Source organism: Tiliqua scincoides, chromosome 4, assembly GCF_035046505.1.
Source record: "Tiliqua scincoides isolate rTilSci1 chromosome 4, rTilSci1.hap2, whole genome shotgun sequence".
NCBI lineage: Eukaryota > Metazoa > Chordata > Lepidosauria > Squamata > Scincidae > Tiliqua > Tiliqua scincoides.
In genome coordinates this window covers 9,864,228-9,886,343 of record NC_089824.1, presented here as the reverse complement: position 1 = coordinate 9,886,343, position 22,116 = coordinate 9,864,228, and the positions used below count along the sequence as shown (strand labels likewise).

The 22,116-nt window shown below is 47.0% G+C and overlaps 1 pseudogene; it reads right to left on the bottom strand.

Moving 5' to 3' along the window:
* Positions 1 to 246: 246 nt before the first annotated feature.
* Positions 247 to 364, bottom strand: LOC136649999 (5S ribosomal RNA; annotated as a pseudogene).
* Positions 365 to 22,116: the final 21,752 nt, after the last annotated feature.

Below are 22,116 nucleotides of genomic sequence, written 5' to 3'. Positions count from 1 at the left end.
TTTTGTTCTGCTCCAATATTTAGAAAGCATTTCTTGATTTTCCTGTCGGGATTTTATCATCAAAACAAGGTTTACCAGTGTTTCATTGATCCCTGTTTCTGAAATGCTTGGCATCTCTTGAAATGCTGGAGTCTGACAGACACTTATAGTTCTGGACAAGGTTACAAGAAAAAAAAATCAAATGGGATTTGAAGAGGCTTTATTATAAGTGGTTGGCAACCTTCAGTCTCGAAATACTATGCTATAAGCCTACAGCACCCGGTATTCCCAGGCGGTCTCCCATCCAAGTACTAACCAGGCCTGACCCTGCTTAGCTTCCAAGATCAGATGAGATCGGGCATGTGCATGGTGGTCCCCTGGGGGCTGGGGATAAGAATAGGCCCTCAGTTTGGCTGTACTTGTCGTAAGAGGCGACTAAACAGCCACCGGGTAGATGGGACTCCTTAGCCTGGGAAGGCAGCTCATCTGAGAGAAGGAAAACTAGGGAGATGCTCTTTACACTCTCACATAATACCAGAACCAGGGGACATCCACTAAAATTGAGTGTTGGGCGGGTTAGGACAGACAAAAGAAAATATTTCTTTACTCAGTGTGTGGTCGGTCTGTGGAACTCCTTGCCACAGGATGTGGTGCTGGCGTCTAGCCTAGACGCCTTTAAAAGGGGATTGGACAAGTTTCTGGAGGAAAAATCCATTATGGGGTACAAGCCATGATGTGTATGCGCAACCTCCTGATTTTAGAAATGGGTTATGTCAGAATGCCAGATGCAAGGGAGGGCACCAGGATGAGGTCTCTTGTTATCTGGTGTGGTCCCTGGGGCATTTGGTGGGCCGCTGTGAGATACAGGAAGCTGGACTAGATGGGCCTATGGCCTGATCCAGTGGGGCTGTTCTTATGTTCTTATGTTCTTATGTTCTGATCCCAAACCTCCACTGCCTTGTGGCTACATCCAGTTATGGAAAAAGCTTCAGGAGTCAACCTCGAGGCAAAATCCGGAGCCGGAGTCCCTGAGGCAGTTCATGGCTGAACACAGTCACGTTCTGGCAACTCCTGCGACGCCGCTGGAACCAACCATACTGGCTTCTGCCTTTCCATTGGACCATTTCAGTGTCGTGGAGAGGGGGGACTTGCTGCATGGGTAACAGTCTATCCTCCATATCTACTTTACCCAGGCTTTGCGCACTGGAGAGGACACTCTGTTCCAGGACTACTATTCAGAGCGCGATACCATAGTCTTCCGAGACTGAAGGATGCCAACAAGTATTATAAGTGATTTGACTGATGTGTGATGGTGGGGGGCTCTTTGCAGAGAAGGCAAGCATATTAGAACCAACGTGTAGGGAGGGTGTTGTCTTTGGAGGCTGGGTTGGCCCTGAATTAGAGAGGACCCCCACCTCTAACATGAATTTGTTGGGCAGAAACTGTACTGCAAAGGGAGAACTCATATTTTGTATTCAGCAAGTGCAGTGCAATCCCAGGCGTATCTGCTCAGAAATAAGCCTCACTGGGTTTAGAAGTTCAGTGGGACTTATTCCCAGGGAAGTATGTGTACAACTGCAGCCTCAGAGCCCAATCCTATCCAGGATTGGTCCAGTACAGGGTAGGATTTATGGCCGCAGAACACAGTTCCGCTATACAAGATGGTGTTCAGTGGTGCACGCAGCATGCCACCAGCAGCCATTTTGGAACCGCTGCCGCAAATGGTGGCAGCACCAGAGGCCCACCACCAGAAAGGCAAGTCCAGTGACGGTGGGCATGGGCAGAATGGGGAGCGGGCTGAATGGGGCAAAGACAGGGCAGGGAGGTGCAGACCAAGGCCAGGAATGAAGCACTGATAGTGGCAATGGTGCCCTCTATCCCCTATCCCCCTTCTCAGCCTTGGGCCGCCTTTGCGGGTCCACTCAGGCTTGTGCCAGCACAAGAGGCTGGCGGAGAGGGCTTACCCCCAGCAAGGGGACAAATGTTCCCTTGCCTGGAAGAAAGTTTTGGAACCTAAAAACACCCCCATGGGATGCAGCAGATGCCCTGTTGGCACGGCTGCATTGTCCAAGGAGGAGTTAGGTAGGACTGGGCTGTCAGTCTCTGGCAGCTCAAAGGAGGGCTGGGAAAGACCTGCCTGAAATCCTTGAGAGTGAAATGGGCTCTGACACTACACAAGGCTGCTGCTTGTGGGTCAACAGCTAAGTTTATGGTTCTGTTTCTGAAGGTTGCACTACCCATCAGGCATCAGTAATGTTAGCCTGTCAACCCTCCCACTATTGCCCTTGCTGGGAGAAGGATGCTTCTTCTTCCCTTGTCCCCCAGCTTTAACTTGCAGATCTCTCTCTCTCTCTTAGCCTCCCCCTCCTACCTGCTGCCTGTATTTCTGGCAAACCAAGCTTAGGAAACCAAGTCTGCCCTGGGTAATGTTCCACCATCATTTGGAGATGCAAAAAGTGCAAGCCAAAAAATTGAATCTGGATAATTGGACTAGGCTCTTAATGTTTTAGCAAATAGTCCATAACACCTTCTGAGTCTTATAAGCCACTTGGCTGCAGTAAAAATAAATAAATAAATAAATAAATAAATAAATAAATAAATAAATAAATAAATAATCATCTCTGCTTGTCACTAAAAATTTGCTTCTCCTCCTACCAGAAAAAAATGGTTACTAAAGGCCTTGGAAATTGCTTGCCTGGGTAAATTAACAGACTTGATGCATCAGGAATGGACATATGGAGCTTTTTAAGTACTCTTAGAAGCAGTCCTCTTTTGTTGCTATATGGAATCAGACATATGTTCAAAAGAGCCTGGATTTTCCTGGTTTTGTTATCTGATTTGTATAATAGAAGTTAGCGGGTGAAATAAACTTTCATCAAGGATTCAAGTAGAAAAAGGCACTTGAGCAGAGAGATCAGAGCTGTGCCAGCAATCCCTGATCACTAGTTTCTAGCCTTGATTTCGAAACTATGACAAATCAAGACAAGTAACAAGGGTACCAAACTTCCAGTTGAACCAGTCCTGTGCAGTCCACAGCACCTGACACAGCACAAAATCAAGATGAGTTCTGAACTCTCTTCCTCACTGCGGATGACAACAAAAGGAAAGAGCAGTGGCGTTCCCGGGGGGGGGCACGGCACTAGGTTTTGCAAGGCACCGCAACATGTTGTGTAAGGTGCTCCTCCACTGTCAGAGCCATTCTGGGCAGCAAGAACAAAGTAGAGGAGATGACTCCATGTTGCTCTCGCTTCCCCAAACGGCTCCAACAGCAAGGGGGAGAGGCAGCTTCCACAATGTGTTGAGGCACCTTGCAAAATCTAGTGCTGTGCCCTCCCCCCCAGGAACGTCACTGGGATGTTGCACCAAAAGGGACCAATTCAGCATTCAGAGGCAAGGAAAGTGTCAGTGTTAAACAAGCATGAACATGAGAGGGCCAGTAAAGGTTTGTCAGAGGACTTCTATTCACCCAGTGGAATTTGGAGCTCTTTCCCGGTAGTGTGTGCAATGTTCTCCTTTTGCCTTTAGCAAAACGGTTATGGAAATGGTTTCAAAAACAAACAAAAAATCCCAAACAAATAAATAAACTTCCTGCTTGGCTAGAAGAGTCACTGAAACAAAATCCTAGAGTCACACTTAGAAAATCTCTATGTTAAATTGGAAGGAAAGTCAAGCAAACTCAGGGTGGAAGGAGTGCCTGGAACAAGAATGGATTTGTGGACATTTGCTTATCTTTAGTTAAAGGTTTTGCTTGATGGACAAAGCCAGGCAGGTTTCAAAGGGTGGCAGAACGCCCCCCCCCCCCGTTTCTCATGTGGAGCTATACACATTAATTTGCTTTATAAGTACGGTATATGTATATATACATAGAACAGGAGAAGAACAGGAGAACAGCAACAACAGGAGATGAACAACAGGAGAAGAACAGGAGGAGAAGAATAACAAGAGAAGAAGCTGAACGCTTTCCACATGCATTGCCTCCGACGCATCCTCGGTATCACCTGGCAGGACAAAGTTCCAAACAACACAGTCCTGGAGCTGGAATCCCTAGCATGTATGCCCTGCTGAAACAGAGATGCCTGTGTTGGCTCGGTCATGTCATGAGAATGGATGATGGCCGGATTCCAAAGGATCTCCTCTATGGAGAACTCGTGCAAGGAAAGCGCCCTACGGGTAGACCACAGCTGCACTACAAGGATATCTGCAAGAAGGATCTGAAAGCCCTAGGAATGGACCTCAACAGATGGGAAACCCTGGCCTCTGAGCGGCCTGCTTGGAGGCAGGCTGTGCAGCATGGCCTTTCCCAGTTTGAAGAGACACTTGGCCAACAGACTGAGGCAAAGAGGCAAAGAAGGAAGGCCCATAGCCAGGGAGACAGACCAGGGACAGATTGCACTTGCTCCCAGTTTGGAAGGGACTATCACTCCCGAATCGGCCTTTTCAGCCATACTAGACGCTGTTCCAGAACCACCATTCAGAGCGCCATACCAGAGTCTTTCGAGACTGAAGGTTGCCAACATATACATATGTATATATATACATATATGTATATATACATATATACACATATATGTATTTATACACACACACACACACACACACACACACACACACACACACACACATATACACACATATATGTATATATACATATATATGTATATGTATATATACATACACATATAAAACGAATTAATGTGTATAGCTCCACATGAGAAACTGGGGGGGGGGCTGTTTTTATATATAAAAAATCTTCCTGGGAGGGGGACATAAACCAGCAGACCACACAAGTGACAAATTAACTGATATAACCACAACCTTGAATCTTCTGACATTCCAGAGCTGGGAAGTCAAGTTATATTGTACATAGAAGCCGTAATGTAGCTATTGCGGGGGGCAGTGTGAAAAATATTTCAGGCACCATAAACGACTGTGTAAGGGGCCCTTCCACTTGCTTTTCTGGGCATCACTGCTCAGAATAGCTCCAACAGCGAATGGGAGGGGCCGCTTACATGGCGCACTGCGGTGCCTGCAATACTTTTCATGCACACACCCATAAATACACTACGGCATGGAAGACAGACATCATTTTTGGATACGCCACTTCAGTCACGACTACAAAGAGATAAGAATGTTGTGATCAGAATTTTATGAAACGATAATCTTGTGTTGTTGCGAGCGAACAGCTGCAAGTGAACAGCTGCTTTTGATGAGGGTCTTTGATAGAGCTATTAAAGAGAACAAAAGTATTTGGGCTAACAAGAGAGATCCCTCATTGCTCCTGTTTGGCAGCATAATTCCAGGGATGTGCCAGACAAATAACAGGCATTGGTTACAGTTTATTTATTTATTTATTTGTTTGTTTACAGCTTGTAGACAACTCTGTGCAACAGTCTTGCAGTGGAAACCAGAGGTAAATGGTGCCGGAAGTGGATTGCTGGGTGGAGACATGGGAAAGCAGTCTGGATTTCCTACGTAGATGAAGTCCATTGTGTGCAACATCGTCTCTCATCTTAGGGCCCAATCCTATCCAATTTTCCGGCACTGGTGCAGCCGCAATGCAGCCCCAAGGTAAGGGAACAAATATTCCCATACCTTAAGGGGGCCTCTGTGACTGCTGCCCCACCAGAAGATGCAGCGCATGACCCATTGGCGCAGCTGCACCAGCACTAGAAAATTGGGTAGGATTGGGCCCTTAGTTGACATATTGTAGTTGTTGTGAAGCTGAAACAATACTCTGAGCTTCTTGGAGGAGAGGAAGCCATCAATAAACAAAATTTCTTCTTTCAATCTGTGGAATTTGTTGACACAAAATATGGTGATGGCCACACGTTTAGATGGCTTTAAAAGGCTTTTGCTTTCTACGTTCATGGAGGGCAAGTGTGTAAGTGGCTATTGGTCATGGTATCTATATACTTTCCCCAGGTTCTGAGGCAGTTTGCCTCTGAATACCACATGTAAAGGACTGATGGTGAGAGAAGGTGAGGCCATTTTCATGCTTGTGGGTTTCCCAGAGGCAACACATTGTCCACTGTGTAAAACAGGATGCTGCCTTAGATGAATCCTGTCCCATCAAAATCTTTCTCTAGAGATCTTATGCCCACTTTAGATTAATTAGTCTCCCTTCTTCCTCCCAAAATAGCCCTAGTTCTGCTGAAAGTACCACTGGACCCCAGCACCAAGGTAGCTTGCCTGTTCAAAGGCAGAGGTCCTCCTTGCTCCTGTCAGCACCTTCTTCAGCTGCAGCAGCAATACCTTAGATTTCAGCAGCTCCTAGGTGAGCAGTCAAAAACCAGTCTCCAGCAGTCTCTGGCCTCAGCCCTGGCCTTCGTCCTCTGGCCTTCGTCCTCAGTCCTCCTTCCATTTTTCTCCCACTCTCTTCTCCAACTCTTTCTCCTCCTACTCCCACACCCTCTGGCAATGATTCTTTTACCTTTGTCCACACTCATTGCAAGCCAGAATTTTAACCCTATACTGTCAACAGAAGGGGCAACTGCTGACATAACACCAGAACCAGGGGACATCCACTAAAATTGAGTGTTGGGAGAGTTAGAACAGACAAAAGAAAATATTTCTTTACTCAGCATGTGGTTGGTCTGTGGAACTCTTTGCCACAGGATGTGGTGACGGCGACTGGCCTGGACGCCTTTAAAAGGGGATTGGACAAGTTTCTGGAGGAAAAATCCATTACGGGTTACAAGCCATGATGTATATGTGCAACCTCCTGATTTTAGAAATGGGTTATGTCAGAATGCCAGATGCAAGGGAGGGCACCAGGCTCTTGTTATCTGGTGTGCTCCTTGGGGCATTTGGTGGGCCGCTGTGAGATACAGGAAGCTGGACTAGATGGGCCTATGGCCTGATCCAGTGGGGCTGTTCTTATGTTCTGACACCATACCCGATCTCCTTGGGGAAATCTTCTGCAATTCCACTGCAGACCCCAATCTGGTCCAACAGGGCTATTCTTATATGTTTCTTACTTGAATGCATGTAGTGCATCCAGGTGGAAACACTGAGAGATGACACCTCAAAGATCCACTGAAGATGTACTTCACTGACCCCAACCAAACACATCTTCAGCACACCTTTGAAATTCCACTCTTTCTGTGCCAGCATCCTCCTTCCTTTCCGGCCAGGTAGTCACTTGCCATTTGCTCCCCTGATATAACTTTATTGAACGCTCTACTTCAGCTATCTTGGGGATGTCACGTAACATCCATCTCCACCTATTAGCTCCGATCATCTGATTGGCACAGCTCCTGTCACCCCACGAATGTTCTTGAGCAATTGCTGCAGGAATTTCTGAAATTACTTCTACCGCTTCAGTCTATTTTTTTCCCCTTGAAATGGGAGAAGCCGTCGTTTAAATACATTTTTCCCCCCATCCAACACTCTGTGACATCTGCCCTCATTCTTTTCTTTCAAAGCATGCATATTCACTTGCACTTTGGAGCCTTTTTGAGTGCTGCCCTCAGGGCTGCCTCCCTTCATATTTCAGAGTTCTCATTTTCAGATGGAGATTATCTGATGTTCCTGCTCCTCTTTTTCTTTTTGTTGACCCTGGGATCAAACAGCCATGTCGCTCATATTTCTTTTCATTCCTCTGGAACATTTGCATTCCTTTGCGAGGTCTCTTCTGACCCCATTTCTTCCCCCTGAAGACTGGAGGTTTATTTCTCAAATCTTTTATAGATTTATGATGTCTTCATCCTTCTGAGATTCACGGAGAACTGAGATGGCTTGGTTGCCTCTTCCTCAGGAGATAAAACGAAGGTCAGAACTCTTTTCCTGTTTACCACTGACAGTGCCTGTTTTTGTGGTTATCTGCTTCTGTGAGGCCAGAGCATTAACTTCCTGGCATCTGTGTGGCTGCCTCCCACCTTGTAATGTGCTGGCCTCTCACTCCCTGGTTGGGAAAAGGAAAAGGAGAATGGAACAGAAGCGGAAGTTTGGAGGACAGAGTGGTGGTGGGCTAGACCATTTCCAATGCTCAAATTATCTCATCACTTTCCCCGTCTTTATGCTTCCTCTTCCACTCTGTCCCCTTCTTCCTTTTCTAATCCACAAAGCAGGAGGAAGAGGAGGAGGAGTAGAGGAGGTGAGTTGGTGGATGGAGTTGGGCACTTCGACCAATCTGCTACTTGAGGTAACCACCAAAGTACCATACATCAGTCAGCCCTGGTCTCTGGTAAACACTCTTTTTATGCAGTTAAGAACATAAGAACAGCCCCACTGGATCAGGCCATAGGCCCATCTAGTCCAGCTTCCTGTATCTCACAGCGGCCCACCAAATGCCCCAGGGAGCACACCAGATAACAAGAGACCTCAACCTGGTGCCCTCCCTTGTTATTGCTTTTGCAAGTAACTTCTCGGAAATTGAGTTTTCCCAAAGGCTACTGTGTTGTAGCTGCACACCAGGTGCTTGTAATGGAAGATCAGAAGATCATCAGGTGGATGATGTGGTGTTGACAGTGATCCCATGTTTTGACAGCTGTTTAACAGCTCTGGGAAGGGCAGGGCTGGCTCCACAGCTGTAATCAATCAAGGCAATGGAGACCTGGTTGGACACCTGAGCTTCATTTGACCTTGATGAGACTTTGAATGGACGTGGACTTATGGACTGAAGAGATGGCTCAGCTGAGCCTAACTTGGACTTAACAAGGTAGCTCACAGCTGAGCTGAATTTGGACTTAACAAGGGGCTGCAGGTTAAAAGGCAGCTTCAGAAGGAGCAAAGGGCTGGCCAAGCAGGATGCTGACCCAGCCGGAAGCTGGACACTGACCAAGAGGGCTACCTGACCCAGACCTACAGGAAGAGTGGACTGCCAGGACCCTGCTGGAGGAGACACACTGCTGGAGAGGAGAAACTCTACTGCAGAAGACTGGACTGTGTTTTGGAGACCAGATTGGACTTGGACTGGAGGCTTCAGACGTTACCCCCGGAGTTAAGTGGAGTTTTGGGGAGGGAAAGCCTCTGGACAAGAGGACTTGCATTGAGTGTCTCTGTTTGTAGCAATAAATTCTTGTTAATTGCTATAGATAAGGAGTTCTGTGTTCATTTCATTGCACACTGCAGCTGTTGTTCCTGGAAAAGGAGGGTGTTAATTAGCCAAAAAGCGGGCATTAAAAGGGAGTTGGGATATTTGGATGGGACAAATTGCTGTGGTCGGCAGGAGTCGAGAATTTGGCAGAACAGTGCTGAAGGGAGAACGGGATAGAGAACTCCCTCCCTCTCTTTTTCCGTTTGCCTCTACCAGTGCAACAGCAGCATCCAAAACCAGAGCTTTGGGGGTTATAATTTGAGGTGAACATAAGAAGCCCCAAAGACTCAGTTTTCCAAGACCAGAAGGATGATTCTCACTGACATCTCCTACCACTGTCCTTCCTTGCTCCATGGGGTGAACTCCAGGGTAGTGCTGAGGACCACATCCACTTCCAGGCATCTGGGCTTCTCCACATCCTGAGATCAAATCAAAGCATGCCACTGCCATACACACAAGGCTGGATTCATATATATAGTACGCCACTGCTATAGGTGTGCCCACTGCCACCAGCTTCATGAAATGAAGGCCACAGAGCAAGCCTTCCCTCAGCTGGGGGACTGCGGACTCAGCTGTTGGACTACACCCTGAGTCTCCTGAGGAGGAGAAAGGAGACTGATCTCCTTGTTTTGCTTTTCATCCTCTCTCACCCATACTTCCCAGGACAGTCACACAACACACTCATGCCTTCCCTGGGTAGCTGAGGCTAGGCAAGGGCTCCAGAGGCAGGAAGCAAATTGCTCTTTGGGTTAAAGCACTAGACATGTCTGAGCTAATTAAATCGAAGGAAGTGATCTATTGGGAATTAAATGAGACAAAGGAAAAACAGACAGGCAATCAAATTCCATACTTGAGGTCAAGAGGCAAAGTTCAAAATGAAGTAAAAACAGATTTTAATGGAAAATTTCCTGGACTGAAAAAAAAGGTAAATCCCCATATAATTCAGCATCTCCTGGCAATGAAGAAAGAGACCTTCATAGGAATTAACTCTGCCCTAGCTGGAGAGCATCACAGCTTTCATCTTGTCTTGGCTGGTGTTTCACAAACAACAAAACACACCTCCCATCTCCCACACACCTTGCTCCTTCACCCAGACACACTACTCTCTGTTATCCCATTTATCCCATTGTGATGAGACCCCCCCCCCCAAAAAAAAAAAAAAACTCTGATTGGCTGGTGTGAAATGAACAGATGTTCCCACTTCCAATTCAGATGAGCAAACTGGACCAATGACAAGGTGTGAAATAAACTCCCTGAGAATTCAGGAAAATTTTGGTTAAGACTGTTGTTCTTTGGGGAAACCAGACATAAGAACATAAGAACAGCCCCACTGCATCAGGCCATAGGCCCATGTAGTCCAGCTTATAGCGGCCCACCAAATGCCCCAGGGAGCACACCTGCATCCTGGTGCCCTCCCTTGCACCTGACATAGCCCATTTCTAAAATCAGGAGGTTGCACATACACATCATGGCTTGTAACCCATAATGGATTTTTCCTCCAGAAACTTGTCCAATCCCCTTTTAAAGATGCCCAGGCCAGACACCATCACCACATCCTGTGGCAAGGAGTTCCACAGACCAACCACACACTGAGTAAAGAAAATTTTTTTTTTGTCTGTCCTAACTCTCCCAACACTCAATTTTAGTGGATGTCTCCTAGTTCTGGTGTTATGTGAGAGTGTAAAGAGCATCTCTGGAACTCCAATATACATATGAGGGTGGAATGCGCTGGGGAGGCATACGCCTCCATTTTGCTCCCACTGCCCAGAATGGCTCCAAAGAGGAGGGGGAGAAGCCGCCGGCACAGCATGTTTAGTTGCTTGCAAAACCTAGTGCTTTGCCCCCCCCCCCGGCTCCGCCACTCCTGACAGCACAATATGCTGAAAGCTGCAGTGTCACCCAGTACTTCCCATGGTATAAACAAGACTGCAGCTGTGCTTGGTCAGCGAGCCAGTGCCTCCAGAATTAGGAGGGAATGCAGTGCAGATCAGGAGGATCTCTCCGTACTTCAGTGCTAATGAGATCGATGATGATCGCGAGAAGCCTGTAATTTTGCTGCGTGCTTGTGGAGGAAAGACATATGGCTTAATTAGAAGCTCGATAGCACCTGAGAGTCCCAGTGCCAATCCCCCCGAGGAGCTAATTGGACGGGTCTCAAATCATCATGCTGACTCCGTGCAGTGGAGGATGGTGTAATGCTCTCCGTTTAATGCCCACCAGGAATACCTGTGGCAGTTTTCCAGAGCGGAGCTGTGTTGCTTATCTCAGCATTGTGTCTTCCAGCCTTCTCTGTCGCCTTCCCAGTGCCCTTTTCCCTGGAGCACAATGAGCTATGGCTCAGGGCCCACTGAGCTGCCTTCCAAGAAGCCTTCCTAGCAAAGCACTTTTGGCTCTCTTGTCGTGCGTCCCACTCTCAAACCAGTGGAGAACACTTTTTTGACCCCCTCTGAACTGGCAGACAGTTGCATCTTGAGTAAGCAGTCCTACAATCACTGCAAGTCAATACAAACCTCAGCTATTGCAGGTACTCATAGGTAACCTTGGCCACTGGCACTTCTACCATTGGCACCAATGGTCATGTCTAATGTACAGTCAAACTGATGCTGTAGAGTATTTTAATCCTCTCCTTTAGGAGTTAGGATTCTGAAGTCTACCTCTATATCAGTAAACAGGAGGCCTGCCTGGACAAGAGCCCTAGGATGCTTTTCCAGGTAGATTCCCTTAACCAGCACAATGGTTTCTCAAGCAACTTGGATGACCAGCCTTGTAAGAACATCCTTCAAGCAGCTACAGTTGTGGTTGCCAGGTCATGGCGCCCGCAAACGTACCCAGGTCGTGGTGCCCCCTTTACTTCCCAGCACAGCTGGGCACTGCCAAACTCTTGAGAGATCCAAGATTGTAGTGCCTAAGGGCGCAATCCTAACCCCTTATGTCAGTATTTTCCAGCACCGGTACAGCAGTGCCAATGGGACGTGTGCTGCATCCTGCAGTTGGGTGTCACTCACGGAGGCCTCCTCAAAGTAAGGGAATGTTTGTTCCCTGACCTCAGAGCTGCATTGCCCTTATGTCAGCGCTGGAAAGCACTGACATAAGGGGTTAGGTTTGCGCCCTAAATCTCACAAAATCCAAGATTGCGGCACCCTGGAGAACAGGTAGGACAGACCGCCAGGGACATCTCACAGCACCCCTTGAGTGTGCTGTGATGCTCTGTTGCAGTGCACACTTTGGGAACCCCTGAGCTACAGTGATGGTTAAGAGGAAGCACACTGTGGAGAGAAGTTCCCCAAGTGCAAATGAATGAAGTGCCTGCCTAGGGGCTCACTCCTTGCCTGTAGCCACTGTTCCAGGCTACAGAGAATACAGACATAAACCATGGCACCATGCCCACTGGAATGCTTGATTCTCACCAGCTTTTCCCTCCCCAACTTTCCACCCCTCTTCTCATTCTCCTGATATTGTTCACCCCCTAGTTGCTTATTCCCTGCTCCTCTTAGTAATCTCCCTCTTTACTGCTTTACAGCCCAGTTCTATCTGGGCCTTGTGCTGGCAGATCTTCCAGCCCACCAGCATAAACCTCATGGACAAGATACAAATTCATTTGTTTAGCTGAGCAGAGGTGCCCTGAGGGTGTGTGTCACCTAATGCAGTTCTTACCTGCAGGAGCTTGGTGTACTGGAAGTTTGGGGGCGATATCATGCCATAATCTCATCTCCCTTGACCTTCTGGGCTCTCATATTCTTTTTAAAGGCTGCCTCCAGGCTGATTCCGTTCAGTGCTCTGTGGCTTGCTCTGGTCCCAGTCACTTCAAAAACATAATGACAAGGGTGCAAGGTGGCTGAACCCAGAGTGGTTTGAAGATGGCCAACCAGAGACTTGGGCGATATGGTGTCATCCGCTCCTGAGGGTGACATCTGATGCTGCCCACGCCACCCGCACCTCATTGTGACGCCACTGTAGCTGAGTAAGACTAAGCATGTCTCAGCATGGCTCAGACTCTTTTTCAAGATGGGTGTCATGCTAAAGTTAAAAAAAAAAAAAAAAAGACCCAGTGATTACTTGGCATTGCTGTTGTGACTTCTATCTGATTGGGTGAGGTCCAAGTTAAACAGTTAAAGGATATGTTGGAGAGGACATAAACCTCTCCCATTAAGGTTTACCTTCCCACAGTGCTTTTCTTCTCTACTGACTTTAATATGAAGTTAGCTCAGCTGGGACAAAAGACTCTGTGTCAGGGGTGTGTGTGTGAGAGAGAGGGGGGGACACCTCAGTTCAACTGTCCTGACACATTTCCTATCACCTATCTCATACAGATTCAAGAAGATTTGGATTTAAACCACATGGTTGCCTCCATCATGACTTCACATATAGTCAAAGAACACCCAAGTCTTCAGCTTAAAATCAACCCAGATACCCAAAAGGGCACTTATAAGTGTTCAATCACATCACCCTACCAATCTCTTCATGGAGTGAGTTCCATAGCTCAGATGCCACTGCTGAACAGGTGCTGCTCTGATGATCTGTCCGGTAGTCCTTGCAATGATAAGTTACTTTTAGCAAAGGCCTCTTAAAGATCTTAACAGGCGCGAAGTGTCCTCTCCAGTGTGTGAAGTCCGGGTAAAGTAGATATGGAGGATAGACTGTTACCCATGCAGCAAATCCCCCCTCTCCACGTCACTGAAATGGTCCAATGGTAAGGCAAAAGCCAATACAGTTGGTTCCAGCGGCGTCGCAGGAGTTGCTGTGTTCAGCCATGAACTGCCTCAGGGACTCCGACTCTGGATTTTGCCTCGAGGTTCACTCCTGAAGCCTTTTCCATAACTGGATGTAGCCACAAGGCAGTGGAGGTTTGGGATCAGAGTTTTCCTTCTCTCAGATGAGCTGCCTTCCCAGGCTGACGAGTCCAAGTCTGTGCAAATTTATGCAGGAAGATAAAAGGGATTCAGCTGGCATCAGACAATTGCCCCAAAGTCTCTTTAGTAGCAGAATAAAGTCCTGTCTCTCAGGATCAGTCTGGCTGAGAGTGCTTGAAGTGGGGCTGCCGCATGCACCACTCTACTATATTTTGTTCCACATTCGGCCTGTTTATGTGCGTTAAACGAGTGTACACTCATTGCCCAAGCACACCATCCTTTTCCTGCATAGTCATGGCTGGGAGTTGGAGGGTGCAAAATCAGAGCAGCCCCTAATCACGCTGTTGAAACAGTGCTTGAATTTTGGTGGTTTGGACATTCTTTCCCCTCACAATAACTATACAGGAGCAGTGTGCCCCTTGGCACAAGGCTAGAATGGTGGAAGAGACATATGCACACCTGCTTCTTGGCACATGACTGGTTAGCCAGTCAAATGGTCTCTTCCAAACCACTGTGACTTCCTGTGTCATCTTGAAAGGGTGTTTGCACATAAGTATGCAAGTTTCCTTATGAGGAAAGGCTACAGCGTTTGGGCCTCTTCAGTCTAGAAAAGAGACGCCTGAGGGGGGACATGATTGAGACATACAAAATTATGTGGGGGATGGACAGAGTGGATAGGCAGATGCTCTTTACACTCTCACATAACACCAGAACCAGGGGACAGCCACTAAAATTGAGTGTTGGGAGAGTTAGAACAGACAAAAGAAAATATTTCTTTACTCAGCGTGTGGTTGGTCTGTGGAACTCCTTGCCAAGGATGTGGTGATGGCGTCTAGCCTGGACACCTTTAAAAGGGAATTTAAAAGGGGATTATGGGGTACAAGCCATGATGTGTATGTGCAACCTCCTGATTTTAGAAATGGGTTATGTCAGAATGCCAGATGCAAGGGAGGGCACCAGGATGAGGTCTTTTGTTATCTGGTGTGCTCCCTGGGGCATTTGGTGGGCCGCTGTGAGATACAGGAAGCTGGACTAGATGGGCCTATGGCCTGATCCAGTGGGGCTGTTCTTATGTTCTTATGTTAAGTACTGCTCCAGAAATGATTCATGGTTCATGATTCATATAAATCAGGGCTGCTGTTGGAGATGTGGAACACTCACACAAGAGAAGAGGTGGAGTGGGTTAAGGTGTTGCAGGGGGAAACGGTCTGATGCTTTTATTTATGCAGGCCAACAATATCAGAGGCAGCTGTTGTACTTAGTCCTCATAGATCATGCAAGGCAATCCCATTATCCTTTGTGATAGATCAAGCCAATTGCATCTGTATTTGTCAATTGGTGTGGAACAGAATGCCACGCTAGGCCAGACATCTGTTAACTGAAGACAGTCCGCTGCATTGGGGCTTTATCTTGACTCTCCAAATGGGCCGGAGGCAGTTTAAATGACTTCCTTTATTTAAGAGGCACCGTGAAGTGAAGCATGTGTCATTTTTATGAAAACCTGTGTGCCGAATAACAATGCCTGTGCTATGATACGACAATGTGCATTCTGGTTCCCTCGCAACAAAATGATTGCGTGTGCTTTGGGGAGGGGTGGAGATGCGCATTTCACCTGCGTGCTCAAGGCCTCTCTGTGCATTTTCCTATTCAGTTGGCTTTTATACCTTAATCTTTATAACTTATATAACTTTATAACTTTATAAACTAAGGTTATAACTTAACCTTTAAGTTACTGCGCACTGTGCCATGCCATTGATACTGGGGCAGCAGCAGTGATGGTAAGCAACCAGACACTCTTCTGTATGTATGGATTTATTACATTTATAGTCATGGAACTCAAGAGAGCAACCGGGTGATCTCCAGGTTCAGAGCTGTTCTCCCATCCAGACATTAACCAGATCAGACCAGCTTAGCTTCAGCAAGGTTGCTGGATCATCTGCCTTCAGACCCTATATGTACGTAACTCTTGCTGAGAGCCCAATCCTATCCTCCCCCCCTCCACAGTAGCGCAGCTGCACCAAAAAGAAGTATCCTGTATCTAGCAGGTCTGGAGGCAGATCGGCAGCATTTAGAGGGAAAGTGGGATGCCCAGCTGCCATGTGCTGGACCTCACCCAGCTGTCAGCCATGGCCTTTTACTTTGCCCAGCTCAGTCTAGTGTGCCAGTTGGTGTCTTTTCCTAGGTCAAGCAGACCTAATCATAGTTTGGAACCACCTGAAGGTGCTTTTGTTTCATTTGGCTTCCCTCTCTTATTTTCAGTGCTATTTTAGTGTTATTTATTTGCTGCCCTTTGCTCTGGCACAGTTGATTTACTGTTTGCTGTTGTATTTTTATTGTTTTATAGTTTTAAAAAAGATTTTTGAATCTTTAGCTGTCTTGAGAGCCTCCCGCATAGGAGGGGGGAGCTCAGGAGAGAACTTTTCAGAATAAATAAATCATCAACTAAATCAAGTTGGCATCTCATGCATGCAGTGGCGGTCCTGGGAGGACCGGGGGGGGGGAAACCCCAGGGTGCCATGCTTGTGGGGCCTGTGTAGGCCTGAAAGTTTTCTGAGGCTTCAGGAGTGCCATTAAACGGTTCTTCTGGTTTATCGAAAACCCATGGATGTCTCACAAAGCTCTGTATCACAGGTAAGTCTGCTCTTCGGGGGTGGGGTGGGGTGGCATGTCGCCGTCCTGTGCCTTGGGGTAGCAGAGGGGCCAGATCTGCAACTCCATGGATGCTTAATATTTTGATATCAGAGACCCCTTTAATAGTTTGGCAGGGACCACCTGTCATTTAGCTCCTCCCTTCCCAGACCTGCTTCCACACGTGTCCATTCCACCTGTCTGCATCAGAGGTAAGACAGCCTCCTTTGGTCTGGTTGGGACTGACTCTCATTTGACTCCTTCCTTGCCATTTTATCTCCTGCAGTGGAGATGAATTTGAATGTGTCTATTTTCCTCTTTGCTTCCTGTCCCTTTTACATCATATCTGTTAAATCATAAGGTATTGTTTGAAACACAAAATATCTTTAAATATACAGGCAGAAAGGTGGAAAATAAAGTAGCAGAGAAACTCAGACCTGTTAAGAGCCCCAATCATGATAACACGGCCTACAAAATTGAGGGTCAGAAAAATTTTTCCCAAACTTTATGGTGGTTTGATATGAATTTGGGATGCCTATTCCAAAAATGGCATCCATTTTGCCCTATCATGTCTAGTATTGGAGATATAGTATAACCTCGTTAGTGAATGGTTCAAGCAGCTTCCTCATGAGGAAGTCATGGTGTAGGCTTCCTCATGAGGAAGCTGCTTGAACCATTCACTAAAGAGGCTATGCCATGTCTCCAAAACTAGACACGATAGGGCAAAACGGATGCCACTTTTGGAATCGGCACCCCAAATATACCCAGGAATTGGTGTAACGTTTAAGGAAGCAAAATGTGTGTTGGCCTGTGTAATTAGAACATATATGATGGGCAGAGTCCATTCATATATTTTGTCTCTGATGGCAGAATTGTGTATCTGGTGGATGTGTTCCAAAAATAATTTCAGTGTAATTACAGTAAATTGATTTGTAAAAGTTCTAAAGCACAGAGAGGTTCTGTTTGCCACTCTGAAAACTAAAGTTGCAGAGAGGAAAATAATAGCCCCTGTGCATTAGTGCCCAGTTTCCAACTCCATATTTAATAATTAGCACACTGACTAGACGATAGCGATTATACTGGGGCTGCAATGTCCTGCCTTACAGGTGCTGCGCAAGAACAAAGTGTCTCTCATTGGTAAAAGATGACAATTCTCCATTGCCTTGATATTTGGCCCTGGTTTTGGAACCCATTTGATATTCATAACCCAAAGCTGCCCAAATGTACCTGTTCAATCTGCATCCAAACCTTAGAAGCAACTTGGAAGCAAGAATGTAGGTACTTGCTCAGCAGATTTGCATAAGGGAACAGGGACAAAGGCAAGACATGATAGAGGCTTATAAAACAGTAAATGCTGTGGATCACATGGAGAGAGAGACATTTTCCTCCTTTTCCTATAATGTTAGAACATGGAGTCACCCAATGAAACAACTTGGCAGTAGATCAGGATACACAGGTATGCTTTCAGGGTTGGTTCAAGATTTCCTGATGTCTGGTGGCATGTCAAATGCTGCCCCTCCTTATCCATTATGTCCCAGCCTCCCCTCCCCTCCACATTTCCCCTTCCCCTCTTCCTCTTCCAGTCCAGAGACAGGTGCCCCATAACTAGTCTGCAACCTGAAGCAACTGCTTCATGGATGAACCAGCCCTGTGTGTATGTACCTCTTCGCACAATGTGTTATTGACTTCTGGACTCTACCTCCACAATATGTGGAGCGGATGGCATTTAAAGAGGACTCTTGGGGATGTCTATCCATGGCTATTAGCCTAAGGCAGAGGTGCCCAAACCCCAGCCCGTTGGCTGTTTGCGGCCCTCAGAGATCCCCAGTTTGGCCCGCAGGAAGCCCCCAGTCTTCAATGAGCCTCTGGCCCACCAGACTTGCTTGAGCCTGCACTGGCCCAACACAACTATTCTCAGCGCAAGGGCCAACTGTTTGATCTCTTACGCAAGCTGTGGGCCAAGTTTTCTCTTTGCTGCTTGTTGTTTCACAGGCTGGCCTAGTGCTATCGTGAGACCTTCATTCATTCTTTCAAGTTCCATCTCTAGCATATTCATTTATGTAAATTTATTCAAATTTTAAATGTAAATTAATTCTTTTTTCCCCAGCCCCTGACACAGAGAGATGATGTGGCCCTCCCGCCAAAAAGTTTGGACACCCATGGCCTAAGGGAACATCCATTTTCAAAGGCTGGATGCCTTTCCATAGGAGTTATGCATTAACTGCCTGTTCCTTCCCTTCTGGTTGACAAAACTGTGGAAATAGGATGCTGGCTCAGAAAGATCTGGACTGATCTGTTGAGTCACCACTTGTGTTTTTATGTTCAAATCAGCAAAGGTGTGGTGCTAGGCATTTAATGTTTACTAACAGTCTGGGTAATCACCAGTCACTTGGCTACATGATTTATTTCTTTGAAGAACATTTGAACATTTGAATGTTATTTCTTTGAGACTAATCCTTTTTTTCCTTATTAGTGAAATAATGTTTTTTTTTCTCAGTGATGTAAATCACTGGCCTCCATTATTAAAACAGCTCTTTGGGAAAAAAAGGACTTAAAATTACTTGTGTGAAAACCAGCCAGCAGATGGTATTAATCTCTGCAGAGATCACAGGCCAAGAAAAACAAATGAGGATATGCAAAACATTAAAAAAAGGGGCACTCAGTACAGACAGAGAGAGTAGACTGAAGCAATTTGATGGCTGCAGTCGGAAGATGAACACACAATGGGGTGGTCACATGGCACATAGTTGCGGAAGACTAACATTCCGGTCCTTCCAGGAAAGTGACGCATCCCGCACTGACCAAAGCATCAGGGACATGCGCTATGGGCTGTTGCCCAGGAAAGCTTATACTGTAATCATTGCATCCGTTTTTAAGGGACTTTGAGGTTAGTTTTGTGAGTTAATCAATGTTCGGTACACAAAGTTGTAGCACAGTGGGTGCAAGCACCAGGGACATGCGATGCGTAGGGAGGCAGGTGAGGCACAGCTTCCCCGTCAAGAGTCCTTTGAAAAGCGCCACCGTATGTGAGGTGTGCAAGCACACACAACCCACATGCATAGTGCATGGGTTGTGTGCGCTTGCACACCTCGCACGTGGCCGTGCTTTTCAAAGGACTCTGGTGGGGAGGATCTGCCTCCCCTGCCTCCCCACCCACTGCACCTCCCTGGCAAGCAATATGCACCTTTGCAAAAAAAGATCCCTGTGGGACCTCTCCTGTGTCAGAGAGAGCTCTCCACCACGTTTTAGTCCCTCTTCCTTCCCCAGAGTGAGGATATTTTTGTAGAAATTTGGCGGGGACTGCCGGGAAGGAGTCAGAATGGAGGCAGGGAGACATGTCTGGTCTCCAGAAACCTTTCAGTACTAGACAAAGACTTTTTCATTCACCTGGGTTTAGGATCTGCAACTGAAAGTACTAGATCTTTTATTTTGCTGTTTTATTCTTCAATATTTGACTTGTTCATAAAGTTTTTGGAATTTATTATTGTGCACCATCCTAGAAAAGTTGTAAACTAAAGAGGAGGTTGTAAAATGTAAATATAAATGAGCAGGGGACACATCTTTCTTTTAATGAAACTGACTTTTTACATATAAGGTGCTTGTATTTCAAGCTCTCCCAACTTCTGAAGTCTAATCCCTACCCTAAGGATTCAAAGTGAATCCTTTACAGCAGGGGTCTCTAAACTTTTCGGCCGAAGGGCCGCATCAAATATCTGGCACAGTGTCGAGGGCCGGAAAGAATATTAATATAAAATTTAAATAAATTCATTAGAGATGGAACTTAGATGAATGAACAAATGACTGGGCTCAAATGTCCAGGATTTCTCCACACAACCCAACACAGCCCAAGAAATAAAGCACACATTTAAATGGACCCCCATTACCCCACCCTGCAAGCACAACTCTGGTTGTGTTTGGTCAACTGGGCCAGAGGCTCTCAGGGGATCAAAGGCTGGCCAAGGGCCAGACAGAGGCTCACCATGGGTCGCATCTGGCCCCCGGGCCAGGATTTGGAGACTCCTGCTTTACAGTGATAATTTTGTACAAAGGCAAATAGGGATTTCAAAGAGGTAACCTCTTAGGTGGGTTTATCTTACTTTTCGTTTATTCACCAAGAAATATTCCCCATTTTCTTTCCCACAAGGATGATTGTATTTAGTGAACATATTCCAGTGTTCTCCACAGCTCTGTAGACAGGAAGTAGTCCCACCATCTATGGTGAAACCACTATCCTATAGCCCAATCCTAACTAACCCTGCACCACCAATGCAGCCACACGAATGGAGTGTGTGCTGCATCCTATGATGTGCGGGCAGCCACAGAGGTCTCCTCATGGTAAAGGGACTTTTGTTCCCTTACTCTGGGGCAAGCCTCTGCTAAACGAATGGGTCTCCTCAGATCTGTGCTGGCCATTTTGCATTTAAAAGACATAACAATTCTATACTTGGGGGCTTTATGCATTTCTGGTGCCAGATGCTCAGTGCCATAGTCTCAGCAAAGCTAGACAGTGCATTGATGAGTCGGGTATTGAGTAGAACTAGGCAGATGGTAAGGGGAGATGAACAAGCACTGAGAAATAGTGAAGGGGCTTCCTGAGATGACCCACTGCTTAGATATAGAAGCAAGACTCTGGGATTTGTATAAGGGGTGGGAAATGAAAGATGGTTGGTTCATCCTAATCACCTGACTCACAGCCCAATCCTGCCTGGCATGTGGGGCTGCTGCGGCGCCAAAATGGCTGCCGTGGCATCCTGAATGCAACCAGGCAACTGCCGCCGACTTCTCAGGGGAAGGAGACTTTTGTCCCCTTCCACTGTGTAAGGGAAGCTACCCCGTAATGGGGTTATTTGATTCTACAACAGCTCTGGAACTGCCACAGAATTGGAGAGTCCCATGTTGGACCTCGTGGTCCCACGCGGGGTTCAGGATCTGGTGGAGCAGAGCTCCACCAGTCCGGCCTCCTCCCTCCCTGCTTCTTCCTCTGCCATGTCTCCTCCCTGCACACCATCCATCTTCCCCCCCCTCTGTCCCCAGAATGCCTCCTTCCTGCCTCCACACCCCCACTCACCTCTCCCCCACTAGGCAGCCTATGCGACCACTGGGCAGCGGAACATGGGCCCCGCTCCAGAACTGTCCCAGTGCAGGCTCACACTGGGCTAGCTCTGGCTGTGGGCCCGCTGTTAGGGCTCGCAAACCTGCCCTATGGCGCGTTTGCGACAGAGTGTGCCAGTGGTGAGCTGACGCACAGGGCTCTGGATCAGGCCCTTAGGAACCAAATACTGCTCTTCAGGCAGGTATTGTGGCCTGTCAGGTGCTCTCTCTCTCTCTCTCTCTCTCTCTCTCTCTCTCTCGCTGTCTGTCACACTCTCTCTTGCAGATTATAAAACCAGGTTTAATGAAGCCGGGGTAAGCTCCCAGTGATCACAGTTTGCAAAGGATCCATGGTAACTTAATGAAACTGAAAGTTAATTTCAGGAAAAGGGAGCTGGTGTAGGCAGGCAACAGGACAAACTGTTTCCCAAAGGAGCTATAATGCAAGATCAGAACCTTCCATGAAAATGCCTAAGGGTAGACGTTGTGGGAAATGTACCTACCATGTAGGGGAGATGCTGATTCTGCATT